An 18,509-nucleotide genomic window follows, 5' to 3' on the forward strand; every position below is an offset into this window, starting at 1 on the left:
TATATTCAGATGTATCAAAGTGTGCGTAGGCATGAATTCACGCATATTCCGTTTGTACATCCCACTGAACTTGGAATTGAGTGTGAGAGAGAATACTACCCCACCTCCTGTCAAAAGTTTGATGGATGACGTCACAGCCAATCAGAATCGACTACATCACTAAGCCCTGCCCCAAAGGCGTGTCACAGACAATCAGAACCGACTGTCACTAAGCCCCGCCCCTAATCCCACCCCATGATGTGTCACAGCCAATCAGCGTGAGCCCGCCCCTAACCCTGCCCCCATGATGTATCACAGCCAATCAGTGTGACCCCACCCCTAACCCCTCCCCTAATCCTGCCCCTATGACATCACAGCCAATCAGCGTGAGCCCGCCTCCGGAGTCCCGCCCATCCATAATTAGTTCACACACAGGTGTCATATCAGCCTAATTTGCATTGAATGCTAGTCTGTGCATGTATGGGCATGTCCGCCCAATTTGCATCGACTGGGGTCACCCCTCCCCAAATGCTGACTTCCTTCCATGAAAACAGGTTTGGATGAAAACCCTAATTTGCATTGAATGGGGTTCACCCCTTCCACGAGTCTCTGACGCTATAATATTATATATAAAATAAAGATTTATAAAATGTAATGATTTAATTCTTTATAAAATGTAATTATTTAATTCATTAAATAATTGTTTAGTCTGGGAGCCCTGTGGGATTAACCCTTTAAAAAACGGTTCTGACAGAAACGCTCATTGCAGGTGATGTGTGCGCTCGCACGTGCACGCATGTGTGACTCCCTTTAAAGGTGGTTGTGAGGTGGAATATCTGGCTTTTCAAACCGCGATGGCCCGACGTGTTTTAACTTCGTGCTGCATAGCCGAAACTCCGGCAAATATTACTATTAATATTACTACTGATGGGGGAGCACCTAAAATTCTATATAAATTGCGTAAAACCGCCTCTACCGCTTGACCACCTGGCTGGGGTAGTGAATTTTGAGTCAGGAGGCTGTCTGGGGTATATTTTCGAAGTGTATAAAGCAACCCTGAGTTTTTACATATTACCACGCCAGCTCTCTGTATGAAATGACCTTTGAATAAGTGCAAAAACCGTCTGGAATGAATAAACGTTTTAGATCTGTGTAGCACTATTTGATCTATTTGATCACATGCATACAGTACCAGGGTATGATGATTACAGCTCTGACCTGTCTGGAGCGAATAAACTTTTTAGCTCCCTTTAAGAGGGTAAGGACATATATAATCTTCATTTAGCTGGAAAACAGGGTCGAAGTAGTCGCTCTGACAGATCTCCACACATCCGCGTTAAAATAGGTATTTTCAAAGTTTGGTTATATTTGCGGATGTATACTCACAAAATGTTAATGATCATCTCTTCCAAATAGAAGTTGAAACTTCAAGCGTGAGCGGGCTCTGCGGTGAGTGTATATTTTGTAAATTGGTTTAAATTCATTTTTACAGCCTGTGTAATAATTATCTTGTTTTTTGTCTTACCTAATTATTTATATATGTTATAAATTTGTTTATAATCGTTATTACAACCTGTGTTTTATATATATATATATATATACGAGGGCTGTCAATAAAGTAACGGTCCTTTTAATTTTTTTCAAAAACTATATGGATTTCATTCATATGTTTTTACGTCAGACATGCTTGAACCCTCGTGCGCATGCGTGAGTTTTTCCACGCCTGTCGGTGACGTCATTCGCCTGTGAGCCAGAGAAGTTTCAGAAGAAGTCGGTTTCAGCATTTTATCCGGATATTCCACTGTTAAAGGAGATTTTTTTAATGAAAGACGTGCGGACGGGTCCGCGCGTCGGGACGCAGCCGCCGCCGCGACGCTCCGCCACAGGAAAAACACCTCTGTTGAAAGCCTTAAGGACAAGTTGGAACATGTCCTGCCTGTTAAACAATTTCTCATATACTCACTCCACTGAAAGCCATCAAAAGCCGCCTGGATTTTACAAATGGTTATCAACACGGAGGTGTTTTTCCTGTGCCGCCGCACCGCGTCGGCTGCGTCCCGACGCGCGGATCCGTCCGCACGTCTTTCATTAAAAAAATCTCCTTTAACAGTGGAATATCCGGATAAAATGCTGAAACCGACTTCTTCTGAAACTTCTCTGTTCTCTCACGACGTCCTGGATCAATAGAGCCTGAAATGTGGAGGTTTTCAGCTTGAACAGGCTGATGACGCCGCCTGAGAGCGCTGCGCGACGTCTCGCACCGTGAAAAGTCCTTAAAGCGACAGAATCACCTCAAAATCTCTCATCAGCCGTTAAAATTTTCACTGAAAACCATCTTAATTTTTCGAACCGTGTCCACTTCGATGTGTCTCACAGGTTTAGAAAAAATTTTGATCAAACAAAGCGCCAGTCTCTCAGCAACTTCTCAGACAAAGGAATTCCGACGAGGGGCTGGACGACTCCTCCCACAAGGAGTGCTCACAGGCGAATGACGTCACTGACAGGCGTGGAAAAACTCACGCATGCGCACGAGGGTTCAAGCATGTCTGACGTAAAAACATATGAATGAAATCCATATAGTTTTTGAAAAAAATAAAAAGGGCCGTTGCTTTATTGACAGCCCTCGTATATATATATATATATATATATATATATATATATATATATATTGCCTTGCCTGATAATTATTTTATATGTTATTACAGATTATTAATCTCAGATTGTTTATTTATTTATGTATTTATTTGTGTATGTATTTATTTTTATTTTTTAGCGTATGAGGAGCGCATATAATTCTCTCTCTCTCTTCTTTTAGAATTCAAGCCTGAAGAAGAGGTGCTGGGTAAATTACCCTCCGGTGGATGGACAGCCCCTGCGTGTCTGTGGACAGCCCCTGTGCGTCTGTGGTACACCTCAGGCTAGGGTGAACAGATTCATTACGTTAATGTGACGTCGTTGTACCCTTACGTTAACATAAATTTCACATACCCCACAGGACATCCGAAAATGATTGTCCGGGATTTCCAAGACCCTCATTCATATTTCGGTCCCATCAAAGCTAGCGTGTACCCGCCGCGGGGGGTTACATTTCCCCATTTCCCCAGTCTTTCCTCTCTGTCGCCTGTGTGCTGATCTCAACAACCAAGATAAATCATGCACACACAGCGATCAGGATAGAGCTTTGAACAAGACGTGGCTGACCCCTGAATTTCACAAAGCTTTGGATAAAGGTTACATTGTGGCAGAGGTTAACGAGGTCTGGCATTTCGAAACTAAAAGCGATAATATATGTGTGGGGTACATGAACACGTTTTTAAAACATAAACAGGAGGCATCTGGATATCCACCGGAATCTGATAAAGACTCTGAGAGCAGGGAGAAATATGTCGAGGACTACTGGATCAATCAAAAAATCTGATTGGACCCGGGAAAAATTTCCCTCAACCCTGCAAAAAGACAAATAGCGAAATTATGTCTGAATTCCTTCTGGAGGAAATTCGCTCAGAGGAATAATCTCACGCAAACCAAACTCATCAGAAACGCTGAGGAATTTTTCAGGTTTCTATTCTCCGACCAGTATAACATCACCTATTTTTCATTCCTGAATAATGATGTGGCTATGGTCCAGTGGCGGTATGGGTCACAATACATAGCTCATCCTGGTAAAGCAGATAATATATTTATTGTGGCATTCACCACGTCATATGTGCGCTTGACTCTGTATGGATTTATGGAAAAGGTGGCGACCCCAGAGAGGATCCTATACTACGATACAGATAGCCTGATCTATGTCTGCAGGGATGGTGAAACCCCGTTACCCACCGGTAATTTTCTCGGACAGTTAACAAATGAGTTGGGTGGGGACACTATTGTTGAATTTGTGGTGGTGGGACCGAAAAGTTACGCATATAAAACCTTGAGTGGAAAAACTGTTATGCACGTGAAAGGGATCACACAAACTCCTGCTAGCTGTCAAAAAATAAACTTTGACAGCATCAAAGACTTGATCAAGGGTTATGTAAAAGATCCTACCAACGAATCCATGATCAAAGCGCCACAGCAAGGTATCGAACGTCATAAAAACGGCTTCAAGCTGACAAATGCGTCATTCCAGAAAACCTTCCGAGTCATGTATGATAAATGAAGTCTTTTGCCTGACGGTCTGACTGAACCCTTTGGGTATTGAAAAGCATGTCTGACTTTGGAAAGCCTATCCTGTTTGACCCGAGATTGCATACACCTTTCTCATGCCTCGTAATAGGACCAAGTGGATCTGGAAAAACTGTTTTTGTTAAATCATTATTGGAGAACTGTGATCATGTAATGAAAGATGTGCCGGAAAATATTGTATGGATTTACACCTCATTCCAACCCATGTATTCTGAACTGAGGGCGAAGAATAAAAACATTAAATTTGTACGAGGTCTGTCTGATTCTTTCGAACATGAAAGCCTTTTTCCTTCTGGTCAGTCTCACCTGATCTCATTTTTCAGGCAGCTGATGACCCCACAGTTGTGAGAGTATTTACACAGTACAGACACCATGGGAATATGTTGATAATTTTAATAACTCAGAATGTGTTTCATCAGGGGAAATACAGCAGAACAATCAGTCTCAACACAAGCTATATGGTGTTCTTGAAAAACCCACGTGATACACTGCAGATGAATATTTTAGCTCAACAAATGTTCCCCTCCAAAAACAGTATTTTTTGACAGCTTAGAAGACGCAACCAGCGAACCATACAGATATTTATTCCTGGCCTGTACACAAAACTGCCCAGATCGCTTTAGACTGAGAAGAGGGTCGTTGCAAAATCAGTGGCCGGCTGTTTATATTGCAAAATCCAGCAGGAGACCATGAGCTCACTTTTAAAAAGGAACGTCGACATTCTTAAATCTTTAATCAAAGCCAGCCCACATCAGCGTCAAGACATTTTGAGAACGGCGGCTTCTGTGTGCCTTATATTTTAAAGGGTAATATCGTCCTGAACAGGAGACAATTCAGCGCCCTGAAAAGGAGGAAAAAAGCTTTACGGCTTTTGGCGGCTAAAAAGACCAGCTTAAAGAGTAAACGCAGGAGTCTTATACAGACTGGAGAATTCTTGTTGCCACTACTGGCTGCTGCACTGCCGATTATTACTCAACTCATACGAGGATAAATGACATCAAAATCGACTCAGAAAATGTTTCTGGTAACACCCCAGCAACTTGAACAGATGACCTCAAATACACAACGGTTGAATCCTGGTGGTGCAGACATCAGACAGTCTGCTGAAAATGATTTGGATTTTAAAATGAGGATGGACAGAGTCCTTATGAGAAAATTAAAAAATATGAGGCTCTCCTGCGTGTTTCACCCTCTGAAAAGGAGCCTGTTATTACACCGAAAGAGGAGGAGTTCACGGGTACCGTGAGGGAGGTGATAGAGAACCTGCCCTCGAGAGACCGTAAGAACGCAGAGTATATTATGAGGAAGATTTCCACAGGTAATGCTACTTGGACCGCATCGGGTGAATTTATTTATAATGGGCGGGCGGTTAACAGTTCCCATGCAATCGATCTCATGAAATATCTCAGCTCTTCCTTCAAAAAATGCAACCCTCCAACTGTTTGAATGAATATAATATTCCTGTGACCTGCATTTCAAACCCTGCAGCCCGCGAAGAACTGCAGAAATTTAAAAAAGCCAAAGTATATCGCCGGATGAGTAATTTGTCATTTTCACCCAGAGATGAATCAGCGTGTTATTTAAATCCAGGTCTGGGGATAAAAAATTCGATCGGCCCGGTGTCAGGCAGCGCCGATAACGGAGTTATTTCCACATATTGACTGTCCTCTATCGAGAGTTGTGTCGCTGGGACGGTAAACAGGTCTAGCTCGCTCATGGCGCACTCGGGTGAATTATATCGTAACAGGCTCATCCTTAAGAAAAAATATCACGAGAAGGTCTTCTCTTCTTGGCGTTCCATCGGACTGCTCGAGACTTCATTTTTTACCCCTGCCTATGTGTTTCCTGGGAGGGCGTTTCCTGGGGCATCACAAGAGTACCATGATCCCGGATCCTTCCTGCATGCCAGCTTCCTCAGGACGGGACACCCTTTCAACCACACGGCTCACCACATTGGACACGATATTTTTGGCCGTGTTTTTGGCAAGGTTTGGTAAGCGCGTATCCTTGTTTAAATAAAGGCATGACGAACTTGAATAATTTTGAAAATATGTTACCCAAACCTTTCCCGTACATAACGGGGGCACCAGAAAAACCGTGACCAACCTGATTTTCATAATAAGGAATGAATCTATAAACATCAGCTTGCATTATTTTTTTTAACCCATCGGTTTAAAGTGTAACGTGACAATCACTTTCCCGTATGTGAATTTAAGGGCTTGTCTTGATCTGTATGAATCTCAATGCGTATCTTTTCAATATGTCTTTTAGAAACTGGAATATAATAAGCAGGGTTGAATGATAATAAGCAGGGTTGCGTGATAATTTCTCCAAACTTCCCTTGGATCTCGAAACAGTGGAGCAGAGGAGCAAAATTGTCACCCACCATCTGAGCCTGAACAACGTCTGTGTAACAGAAAAAAATGATATAACCCGCCTTTTATATCAGGGAAATGGGGAGAGAATACGCCCCCAGGTCCGCATCTCAACCACTTATCAGGCTGTAACCCCAGCATGAACGCCGTTGGGGTTTCAAAATGTACGTGGCAGGTGCCGTCTCCTTCCCACATAAAATTTTTTTGAATATCGTCATATTTTAAAGAGATCTTTGGATCTATATTCTTCAAACGAGAGTTTATCTGCGTTGCAATAAGGTCAAAGTTGTCATAATATCCTGCCTCAAAAGAAGTCGAGTGAACAGAGATTTTGTTCTTGGACGGAGGACCTGTAATTTTTTTCACCTGAAACGTAGAGCAATGCTTTCCCGGAATATTTAACCAGGTGTGAGAATAAGAATCAGCGCCACAACCCACTCTCCCTCTAAATCCAGGTGTTGAGCCAGGTCCACCTGGTAGCATGAAATCGTGTTATTAGGAATACGTTTAGGCTGGCGTTTGAAAACAGAGTCACATAAAATTCTTGTCTCAGGTCCCGATCCATTTTTCATATGCCGGTTGAAGATAGATGTCATCACATTTATATGGCCATCAATTGGTCTGCAGGAACCCAGGAGTTAAATTTCTCAGGCCAGTTTTTCCACCTGACAAATACAAATTTCTTCCCCTTGGTAAAACGTTCACCAATAATTTCTTGAACCTGATACGGTTTGTCTTTTGATATGTTAACCTTCTGCAATTCTGGTTCATAAACTGAACCTTCAATGATCTCGCCGTCGTAGTCCATTAATTTATACACAGGTGGCAAAACCTTCCGTGAATTGTTCTGTGAGCTGATAAAGCCTGCATATCGCAGAGATCAGCTTGGAACTGTTTCATAGGGGCTGTAACAAACACCCTATTTCTACTAAAATTCATCCTTGCGAGTTTATGTAAAGTGTAAGCATCTTCCCCGGACAAGAAATACTCCACGTCTTTCCTGGAGGGTTTAACCCCGGATTCAGGTTTGATAGCCTTCAGTAAAGCATTCCACACCACCGAAGCTTCCAGGATTTGAAGGGTCGTAATACACATTTCTCATCAATCTTTCTTCAGGCAGCATTTAAGGGATCAAGTATGTGAATGACGAAAAAACACGCAATCCTAGTTTTTATATATATACAGTGAGGAAAATAAGTATTTGAACACCCTGCGGTTTTGCAAGTTTTCCCACTTAGAAATCATGGAGGGGTCTGAAATTTTCATCTTCGGTGCATGTCCACTGTGAGAGACATAATCTAAAAAAAGAAATCCGGAAATCACAATGTATGATTTTTTAAATAATTTATTTGTATGTTACTGCTGCAAATAAGTATTTGAACACCTACCAACCAGCAAGAATTCTGGCTCACACAGACCTGTTAATTTCTCTTTAACAAGCCCTCTTATTCTGCAGTCTTTACCTGTATTACCTGTTTGAACTTGTTACCTGTATAAAAGACACCTGTTCACACACTCATTCAATCACACTCCAACCTGTCCACCAAAGCCAAGACCAAAGAGCTGTCTAAGGACACCAGGGACAAAACTGTAGACCTGCACAAGGCTGGGATGGACTACAGAACAACAGGCAAGCAGCTTGGTAGAAGACAACAAGTGTTGTGATTATTTATTAGAAAGTGGAAGAAACACAAGATGACTGTCAATCTCCCTTGGTCTGGGATTCCATGCAAGGTCTCACTTTGTGGGGTAAGGATGATTCTGAGAAAGCTCAGAACTATACAGGAGGACCTGGTCAATGACCTGAAGAGAGCTGGGACCACAGTCACAAAGCTTACATTAGTAACACATGATGCTGTCATGGTTTAAAATCCTGCAGGGCAGCAAGGTCCCCCTGCTCAAGCCAGCACATGCCCAGGCCCGTTTGAAGTTCACCAGTGACCATCTGGATGATCCAGAGGAGGCATGTGAGAAGGTCATGTGGTCAGATGAGACCAAAATAGAGCTTTTTGGAATCAACTCCACTTACCATGTTTAGAGGATGAGAAAACTCCAAGAAAACCATCCCAACCGTGAAGCATGGGGGTGGAAGCATCATACTCTGGGGGTGCTCTTCTGCAAAGGGGACAGGACGACTGCACCATATTGAGGGGAGGATGGATGGGGTCATGTATTGTGAGATTTTGGCAAACAACCTCCTTCCCTCAGTAAGAGCATTGAAGGTGAGTCATGTCTGGGTCTTCCAGCATGACAATGACCCCAAACACACAGCCAGGGCAAGTAAGGAGGTGCTCCGTAAGAAGCATTTCAAGGTCCTGGAGTGGCCTGGCCAGTCTCCAGACCTGAACTCAATAGAACTTAAAAAAACAGAGAAATTATTGTTTTACACATTTTTTATCATTCATTTAAAAAAAACTGAAAAAGAAGTTACTATTTAATCATCTGCAGGGTTCGGTGTAAAACATCCCCGCCATTATTCAGACAAACTGCTGTATTAAGTTTCTGTAGGACGGTCAGGACTTCAGATCTCTCCATGAGTTGTTGTCTTACACTGTGACAAAGGACGTCCATGATAAATGCGTACAGTGTAAAGAGGTGGTAGGGATTAAATCGAGGAAAATTGTCAGTAACCATAACGGTAATCCTGCGTAAGGCAATGTAGGCAGAGTTATCCGCTATCTGCAAAACAGTTCTTAACATGTTTTCCTCCCAAAACTCTGGAGCGGCCTGATTTTTAACAGAGTCCAGCACCCTTTCCAATACAGAAGACACTGTAATATTGTTCACCCTGCGTGTGACAGCCTGATTTAAAAGATGCGACAGTTCACGAATTACATAACGATCCCTTACACCTCGACACAGATTAATCAGATAATTTCCCATGATAAATTGAACGTTTATATATATATATATATATATATATATACACACAGTAGTGTTCAGAATAATAGTAGTGCTATGTGACTAAAAAGATTAATCCAGGTTTTGAGTATATTTCTTATTGTTACATGGGAAACAAGGTACCAGTAGATTCAGTAGAGTCTCACAAATCCAACAAGACCAAGCATTCATGATATGCACACTCTTAAGGCTATGAAATTGGGCTATTAGTAAAAAAAAAGTAGAAAAGGGGGTGTTCACAATAATAGTAGTGTGGCATACAATCAGTGAGTTTGTCAATTTTGTGGAACAAACAGGTGTGAATCAGGTGTCCCCTATGTAAGGATGAAGTTAGCACCTGTTGAACATGCGTTTCTCTTTGAAAGCCTGAGGAAAATGGTTTGTTCAAGACATTGTTCAGAAGAACAGTGTAGTTTGATTAAAAAGTTGATTGGAGAGGGGGAAACTTATACGCAGGTGCAAAAATACTTATACGCAGGTGCAAAAAATTATCATCTACAATATTCTCCAATGCTTTAAAATGGACAAAAAAAAAAAAACAGACGCGTGGAAGAAAACGGAAAACAACCACCAAAATGGATAGAAGAATAACCAGAATGGCAAAGGCTCACCCATTGATCAGCTCCAGGATGATCAAAGACAGTCTGGAGTTACCTGTAAGTGCTGTGACAGTTAGAAGATGCCTGTGTGAAGCCAATTTATTTGCAAGAATCCCCCGCAAAGTCCCTCTCTTAAATAAAAGACATGTGCAGAAGAGGTTACAATTTGCCAAAGAACACATCAACTGGCCTAAAGAGAAATGGAGGAATATTTTGTGGACTGATGAGAGTAAAACTGTTCTTTTTGGGTCCACGAGCCGCAGACAGTTTTTGAGACAACCCCCAAACTCTGAATTCAAGCCACAGTTCACAGTGAAGACAGTGAAGCATGGTGGTGCAAGCATCATGATATGGGCATGTTTCTCCTACTATGGTGTTGGGCCTATATATCGCATACCAGGTATCATGGATCAGTTTGGATATGTCAAAATACTTGAAGAGGTCATGTTGCCTTATGCTGAAGAGGACATGCCCTTGAAATGGGTGTTTCAACAAAACAATGACCCCAAGCACACTAGTAAAGGAGCAAAATCTTGGTTCCAAACCAACAAAATTAATGTCTCGCAGATGTGAAGAAATCATGAAAAAGTGTGGTTATACAACTAAATACTACTTTAGTGATTCACAGGATTGCTAAAAAAAAAAAGCAGTTTGAACATAATAGTTTTGAGTTTGTAGCATCAACAGCAGATGCTACTATTATTGTGAACACCCCCTCTTCTACTTTTTTTTTTACTAATAGCCCAATTTCATAGCCTTAAGAGTGTGCATATCATGAATGCTTGGTCTTGTTGGATTTGTATCTACTGAATCTACTGGTACCTTGTTTCCCATGTAACAATAAGAAATATACTCAAAACCTGGATTAATCTTTTTAGTCACATAGCACTACTATTATTCTGAACACTACTGTATATATATACATACACGAGTATATTAAAAGAAAAGCTCTGCAGGTGATGATCAGATCAGGCCGTGCCAGAAATCCTCCATTTCATGAACTTGAGTGGGATTTTCATGCTCCAAACAGCTGGATATCTGGTTCAACACTCCACCAAAATTATCACAGTGTTTCAGCTCGTTCAAGATGTTTTCAGCCACACCCTGGACTCTCGCCGGTGAGGGAAATATGTAATGGCTCGCCAGCAGTTTGAGCACTGCAGGAATAAACCGCTCTGTCCAGAGGCTTTTTATCAGACGATGGAAACTGATTGGGTAAAAGAATTCAGACACCTCTTCCAGGCATTCGTGCTGCGTCTGACTCAGATGGTCGACCTGACAGCCGTAACAGAGTTCCTTTCTACAATTTGCAATCACTCCAGCCATCAGATGGATGATGGCCAGTTTTGTTGTTTTCAAAAATTCGTCGGAGAGAAGTCCATCTGGCTGGTCACCAATGACTGGTGTGACGTACGTCTCGCCACACAGCGCTTCTTGTATCAGGTTGGGTGGGAGGGATGTTTCACCCCAGACCTCCACCGGAGCCGCAGGTTGACCCCCGACATAAACACTAGTGGGTGATCCTGGTCCGTCGTCTAAAATCACAGATGGTGAGCAAGGGTACACCCCTTGGGCTTCTCCACCCCACATCACCGATGCTTCAGCCGATGGAAAACTCACTGTAACGCGGCCAGGATTCAGGCCGTGAGGTAAAGAGGTCCTGCGAGCAGCCTTCTTCCTCGTAGCCAGTGTAATGACCCTCACGATCGACGTGAGGCTGGAGGAATGTGAGCTGATGTGAAAGCTTGAGTCATGATGTTGGTTGTCGAATGGTAGCACATCCTGGCACGCTGATGAATATATATATGGTCGGGCGGGGTGGGAGTGGCCAGACTCCCCTTAACAAAAGAAAGGGGTCAGGTTTCTTCTGACTCCGATAATGTCTTTATATTCCAGCCAGCGCCTAAAAAACCCACTGATTCTGTCCCCATATGCCGAAAACATTTTTTCCCACATCGGTACCGGGGCTTCTACAACGGCCCGCTGATTACCGTGGATGCATTCCAAGGTCATCCTGGCCATAATGGGTATCCCAGCAGGATATCTATTGAAGGTCACTTTATACAGAGAGCTGGTGTAACCAGTCCATGTAATCTGAAAATGTTTTATGTTCTCAGCACGGATTGTCTGAGGATCTGCTAAAACATCCCCTCTCAAATAAGCAGCGACCACGGTGGACATAACGCTCCAGTCATATGCACAAAGCCACTTTCGGGGTGTGGGGCTCGATCAACAAACCAGGTAACGTAAAAACTCAGGGTTGCTTTATACGCTTCGAAAATATACCCCAGACAGCCTCCTGACTCAAAATTCAGTACCCCAGCCAGGTGGTCGAGCGGTAGAGGCGGTTTTACACAATTTATGTCTAATTTCTTAGGCGCTCCCCCATCGTTAGAGGCTGTTGTAATATTTACTGGAGTTTCGGCTATGCAGCGCGAAGTTAAAACACGTCAGGCCATCGCAGTTTGAAAAGCCAGATATTACACCTCACCACCACCTTTAAAGGGAGACACACACATGCGTGCACGTGCACGCACACATCACCTGCAATGAGGGTTTCTGTCAGAAATGTTTTTAAAGGGTTAATCCCACAGGGCTCCCAGACTAAACAATTGTTTAATTAATTAAATAATTACATTTTATAAATCTTTATTTTATATATAATATTATAGTGTCAGAGAATCATGGAAGGGGTGAACCCCACTCAATGCAAATAAGGGTTTTCATCCAAACCTGTTTTCATGGAAGGAATTCAGCATTTGGGGAGGGGTGACCCCAGTCAATGCAAATTAGCAGACATGCCCATACATGCACAGACTAGCATTCAATGCAAATTAGGCTATGTCACCTGTGTGTGAACTAATTATGGATGGGCGGGACTCCGGAGGCTGGCTCACGCTGATTGGCTGTGATGTCATAGGGGCAGGATTAGGGGAGGGGTTAGGGGTGGGCTCATGCTGATTGGCTGTGACACGTCATATGGGCGGGGCTTAGTGACAGTTGATTCTGATTGGCTGTGACATGTCATGGGGGTGGGGTTAGGGCGGGGCTTGGTTATGTAATCTATTCTGATTGGCTGTGACATCATCCATCAAACTTTTGACAGGAGGTGGGGTAGTATTCTCTCTAGTGTGGAACCAAACTCCTCCCTGGCCACGCCCTATTTAAATATGCAATTTCATGTAAATAGGCACTTGGAGCAGGGATTCCCCACAACATCACATCAGACAGCATGAACACAGAAAAAAAATACTATAGATGACGGGAAATTACATGGAGACACGCAGGGACAGTTTATTCAGTGTGCTGTTAAATGGATTAATCATGAAAGTGGAAAAATGTTTGTGGGAGCTACGGAGTGTGAGCGTGAGGCCGACACGCAGAACAGTGACGTTAAAAAGGTGAGGCGCGCCCCCGCTGACTGTATGACATTTACAATTTACACACGCGTTTCTTGACAAATACTGAAAACAGGAAGCCTGTTAAGAAGCTCTGTAGCTCACCATCAAGCAAATACAAAGAAAATCCCCACATTAATAATAACAACAAAAACATATTTGAATGTGCACATCCACAAATGTGTCCACGCTGGTTTTCATTCAGAACAATTACATGAATAAACTATTTTAACACAAGCAGCCCCTCATGGCTCACCATGACAGCTGCCTGAGGCACATTTGTGCATCACATATGATTTGAACATTGATGGAATGAAAATGTTTCCTATTAACAGAAACAAATTCATCATGTGGTGGCACTTTTGTAGCAAAATGTGTGCAGTTAATAGCTCCGATTATATTCAGGAAACCGGCTCTCCCTGCAAAATGCACTGTACCTGGATGACATTCGGATGATTGCGTTCCACACAGCTGGCTCAGCGCAAGGTTGACTGGCACACGCCTGACCGATCAGCCAGCTCACCCTGGAATGCCCCTGATGCCAGGTTGCCCAGTGTGATCAGCACCTGTGTGGGCACAGACAACCCCTGGCTCCTCGCCATATTGCACTCTGGGCCGACTGCAGTTCTGTGCGCAACTCTAGTCACAGTGGCCTCGGTAATTGAAATCGGTTTTATCCTCATTTTGAAGTAAATCCTCATGTTCCCTGAATACACACTCACCTCAGATTGCACCTTTTGCAAGGTCCTCTAACAACGCTAATGCAACCACTTTACACATCATTTGCACATGCTTTTTTATCGATCCATGTAGTTGCAAGCACGTGGGTGTGTTAAATGTTCATCAGTGTCTCTGATGTGCGCATCACTCTGATAACTTCTTGTTTTCACACTATTAATGCTTCCCTGTGTCACCTATACATGTCGGAGATGGCACAATAGCTGTAGAAACGTGTGTACACCAACCAGGATTTTTGCGTGACACACTGCACATTTCCACGCTCAAGTCACTTTTGATACATGTGCACGTGGACGTGGAGACGGGTGTACGCCAGGTTTTTGTGAGTATGCACACTTTGTACATGAGGCCCCTGTTCCTGCTGAACAGCAGACGACAACTGTGCTGCAGAGAAAGCAGTCTGGTTGAGCAACTCCTCCTTTCGTGGACTGTCACACACAGGCCACTCCTCTGGAGAGCTGTCACTCCTGGCAGGTCCTGTCATCCGCTCAATGCCTCCTTCACCTCGCTTCATCTGCATCTCCCTCGCTGAAGTTCCCGCTGTTTTTATGTCCATTTCTTTGACATCTGAAGCACGGCTGGCTCTGTTTTCCTTTTTTAAAACAACTTTAGCTTTGCTGCTTGTCTCTAAAATTCACTGTGTTCCACTCCAACATCTCAAAAATCAAGCTTATTTCATGCGCTTTGATAAGAGATAAGTCCTTAAATTTGAGCAGCGGCTAAGAGGCGTTCACGTTCACTCCCCACACCACAAACGAATCTGTCTCTTAAAGCTTCACTCAAAAAAGCTCCAAATTGACATGTTGTTGCCAATTTTTGCAGACTTGCCAAGAAGTCACTGATTGATTCGTCTGTCTTTTGCTTTCTGGTGTGGAATTTAAAACGTTCGGTGATGTAGTTGTGGTTTGGAACGAAATGCACATAAATCCCGCAGCAAACCGTGTGTCCATTATCCCACCACGATCAACACTACTGCCTTTGACTGAGTGCTGTCCATGTTCAAGCCGTTCGCCAGACAAAACTCCTTCAACCAGACCTCATATTCTTCGAAGCTCTCCTGACTCTTGTCGAGTTGAAGTTCTGGTGCTCCAGTGAAACTGTGTATGCATAGCGTGCACCGAAAATTTTTGGAAACTCAAACCCAAAAAACTCGACCGAAAACATAACCTCCTTGGCGGAGGTAATTAAAAAACAAAATAACAGTCCTCATTTATGAATAAAAACAGCAATATCAATCAATCAATCAATCAATCAATTTTTTTATATAGCGCCAAATCACAACAAACAGTTGCCCCAAGGCGCTTTATATTGTAAGGCAAGGCCATACAATAATTATGTAAAACCCCAACGGTCAAAACGACCCCCTGTGAGCAAGCACTTGGCTACAGTGGGAAGGAAAAACTCCCTTTTAACAGGAAGAAACCTCCAGCAGAACCAGGCTCAGGGAGGGGCAGTCTTCTGCTGGGACTGGTTGGGGCTGAGGGAGAAAATAGAAGGGAAACTGTTTAATCCTTCACCTCATCCATCCTCCCTCCTTTTCCCAAAATATTTCAGCAACCTCATCTATAGGCATGTGAGAGGCAAATAAAGAAAAATGCTTAAAATGGCTGGAGTTCAAGATAATCCTGGTTGGGGCTTTGCCCCTCAGAAGCTGAAGGGTTTTAGCCATGTTAATGCTCCCCAGAACCATCTTCTGCATTTGAATTTGAATTTGCAAGGAGAGATAAAGAGGCAGCTGTTTATCCAACACTTTACAAGTTGGACAAAATCTGTCTTCATATGACACGACTTCTGTGTTGTGTGAGTCTTCTCTCCAAAACTGGAGAGGGAGAACAGACTAAAGCCTAACACCACTGAAATTATCTTATTTTTAAATGAAAACCTTTGAAGCCCCCAAATTCCCTTCATTTTGTACAAATATATCATAATAGTTCCTAGTTACAGAAGAATTTCACTGTTTATATCTCTATTACATACAGTATTTTATGATGGCGCAATCACATTATAACACAAATGTATTATTAATGTCTTTAAAAGAAAATATAGTCAAAATTTCAAGATGCACATAGAACCTTTATTAAACATACATAACAGCGCCTGTTTAATTGTTCCATGCAAGTGCTATGTTAACGATTGGCCAGCAGATGTCGCCATATTTAATTGTATGAAATGCTTCAAACTGTCAGGATCGGCATTTTTGTATGATCATGTGTGGTGTTCTGTTTAGTTATTTTATGGTTTTCTTTTGACATTAGTTCTCTTGCTGGTTTGTTCCTGCTCTGGTTTTTTTCTCTATCTATCTTGGTGCTGGGTATTTCACTCTGTCTGGCCACTCCCTCATTCTGGGTCTTTCTCCCACACCTGCTTCTTGTTTGTAGCTAATCACCTGGGTGCACTCTTTCTCTGCCAGACCGATGTGCCTTGTACGTTTGCTTCCAGCTCTGTTTCTTGTGTTTCCTCGTCGTGCCTACTACCCTGTGTTTCTGCCTGTTTTTTCAACCACGCCTATACGTCTGATGTTTTTGGTATGTTTGCTGATTTTGAACTGCCTTTTTGTGTACCGGACTCAGATGATGACCCAGCCATCTCAGATGCAAAGCCTGATAGGTCGATCTGGCCACAGCAGACTAAAAACGTTTTCCAGCTGGCGGTACACCATCACAGTCGGCAGTTAGCACAGCAAGAAGACTGTGAATTAGCTAAATGTCAGGACTCATTCATGTCCTTCGTTAGCTCCCAGATGGAACAATTGCTGACCAAGCTTGACATTCAGGCCACTTCTGATACAGCTCCCGTGACCACCACCAATCCACTTCCGGGGGCATCTGCAGCCCCGGCAGCTCCCCCAGCAGAACCAGTTTTTTGCAATCACCCTTCTCAACCAGAACGTTTTTCCGGTGAGACCGTTGACGTTAAACCATTCATCACTCAATGTGAACTGCATTTCGAGCTCATGTCATCAATGTTTCTGTACGAAAGGACAAAGATAGCATTCATGATCACTCACCTGACCAGCCAGGCTATGGCATGGGCAACGGCAGAGTGGAGCGGGCAATCCTCCTCCTATGACTCCCTTCAAGCCTTCACCACAGCACTTCAGCAAGTATTCCAGCACACTTCGCCTGGGCGCGAGGCAGCACGCTTGCTCATGAAGCTGAAACAGGGAGGACGATGAGTTGACAATTACGCTATCGACATCCTGGTGGCCAAGCGCAAATGGAATTCTGCAGCTCTCCTTGACGTCTTCTTTCAGGGACTGGCCGACCACATCCAAGACCAGCTCATCGCCGTCGACTTCCCAGAAAATCTGAATGAGCTAACTGCCTTGGCAATCTGTACCGATCGCCGGACAGACCGACCCTGCTGGGAGCTTCTCTTCTCAGCGTTCAGCTACTCCACCTGCTCGAGCCACCACTCCGAGCCACCACTGCACCAGCACTCCTCACAGCAACTCCAACAAATCCATGCAGCTGGGTTGCACTCGTCTATCCGCAGAGGAACGCCGTCCACACCAAGAGGAGGGTTTGTTTCTACTGCAGTCAGGCAGGTCATGTGATCTCCAGTTGTCAGTTCAGGGGTGCCCTGGCGTGGACTAAACCAGTACTATGGGTGAGTCAAAACTCAGTTTCCTCCTCCTCGGCTCAGCATATGATTTCAGCCATATTAATCTCTGATCAGTCGTCAGTGTCTGTCCCGTTGTTTATTGATTCAGGTTCTGATGCTAATTTGCCACTGTATTCTCTTGTCAGGTCTCTACACCTTGAATTATACCAGAAGGTGCGGGAGACTATATAATTTAAGGATGTGGATGGCCACGAACTTGGTCAAATCACCCATCGTGCCCAGTCAGTTCGTATGATTATTGCTGAAAATCATTTTGAAGCCATTAGCTTTCATCTATTTGATAAAATGACTCATCCGGCTATATTGGGGCACCCCTGGCTAAAAAGACATGGGCCTAACTTTGACTGGTCTAAAGGGCAAATCAGTTCCTGGGATCCCGCATGCTGTCTGCTAAGACCTGCTGTAAATGCACCGGACTTGAACCCAGATCTCACCGGAGTTCCACCCTGTTATCACAACTTAACATCGGCATTTAGCAAAGCTAATGCTAAATCAGTGCACATATGACTGTGCCATTGAGCCCCTGGTGGGGCTAGTCCCACTAGGGGCAAACCTTTCTCTCTTTCAGCACCTGAATGATCAGCAATGAATGATTACATACAAGAATCACTAGCTGCGAGCTTGATTTGTCCTTCTTCGTTGTCTGCGTGGGGATAAGTCCCTCCGCCCTTGCACTGACTATAGTGGTCTTAATGACATTACGGTTAAGAAGCGGTACCTGCTTC

General features: G+C 43.5%; 1 long non-coding RNA gene across 1 annotated transcript; it reads right to left on the reverse strand.

The window, feature by feature from the left end:
* Positions 1-395: 395 nt before the first annotated feature.
* Positions 396-17,082, reverse strand: LOC117519745. Its single transcript, XR_004563400.1, has 4 exons — positions 17,072-17,082; positions 16,411-16,417; positions 10,841-10,846; positions 396-548 (listed from the first exon to the last, which is right to left on the reverse strand). It is a non-coding gene; the product is annotated as an uncharacterized LOC117519745 (long non-coding RNA).
* Between the last annotated feature and the right edge of the window lie 1,427 nt (positions 17,083-18,509).

Source organism: Thalassophryne amazonica, chromosome 1 (assembly GCF_902500255.1).
Source record: "Thalassophryne amazonica chromosome 1, fThaAma1.1, whole genome shotgun sequence".
In the NCBI taxonomy this organism is placed as follows: Eukaryota; Metazoa; Chordata; class Actinopteri; order Batrachoidiformes; family Batrachoididae; genus Thalassophryne; species Thalassophryne amazonica.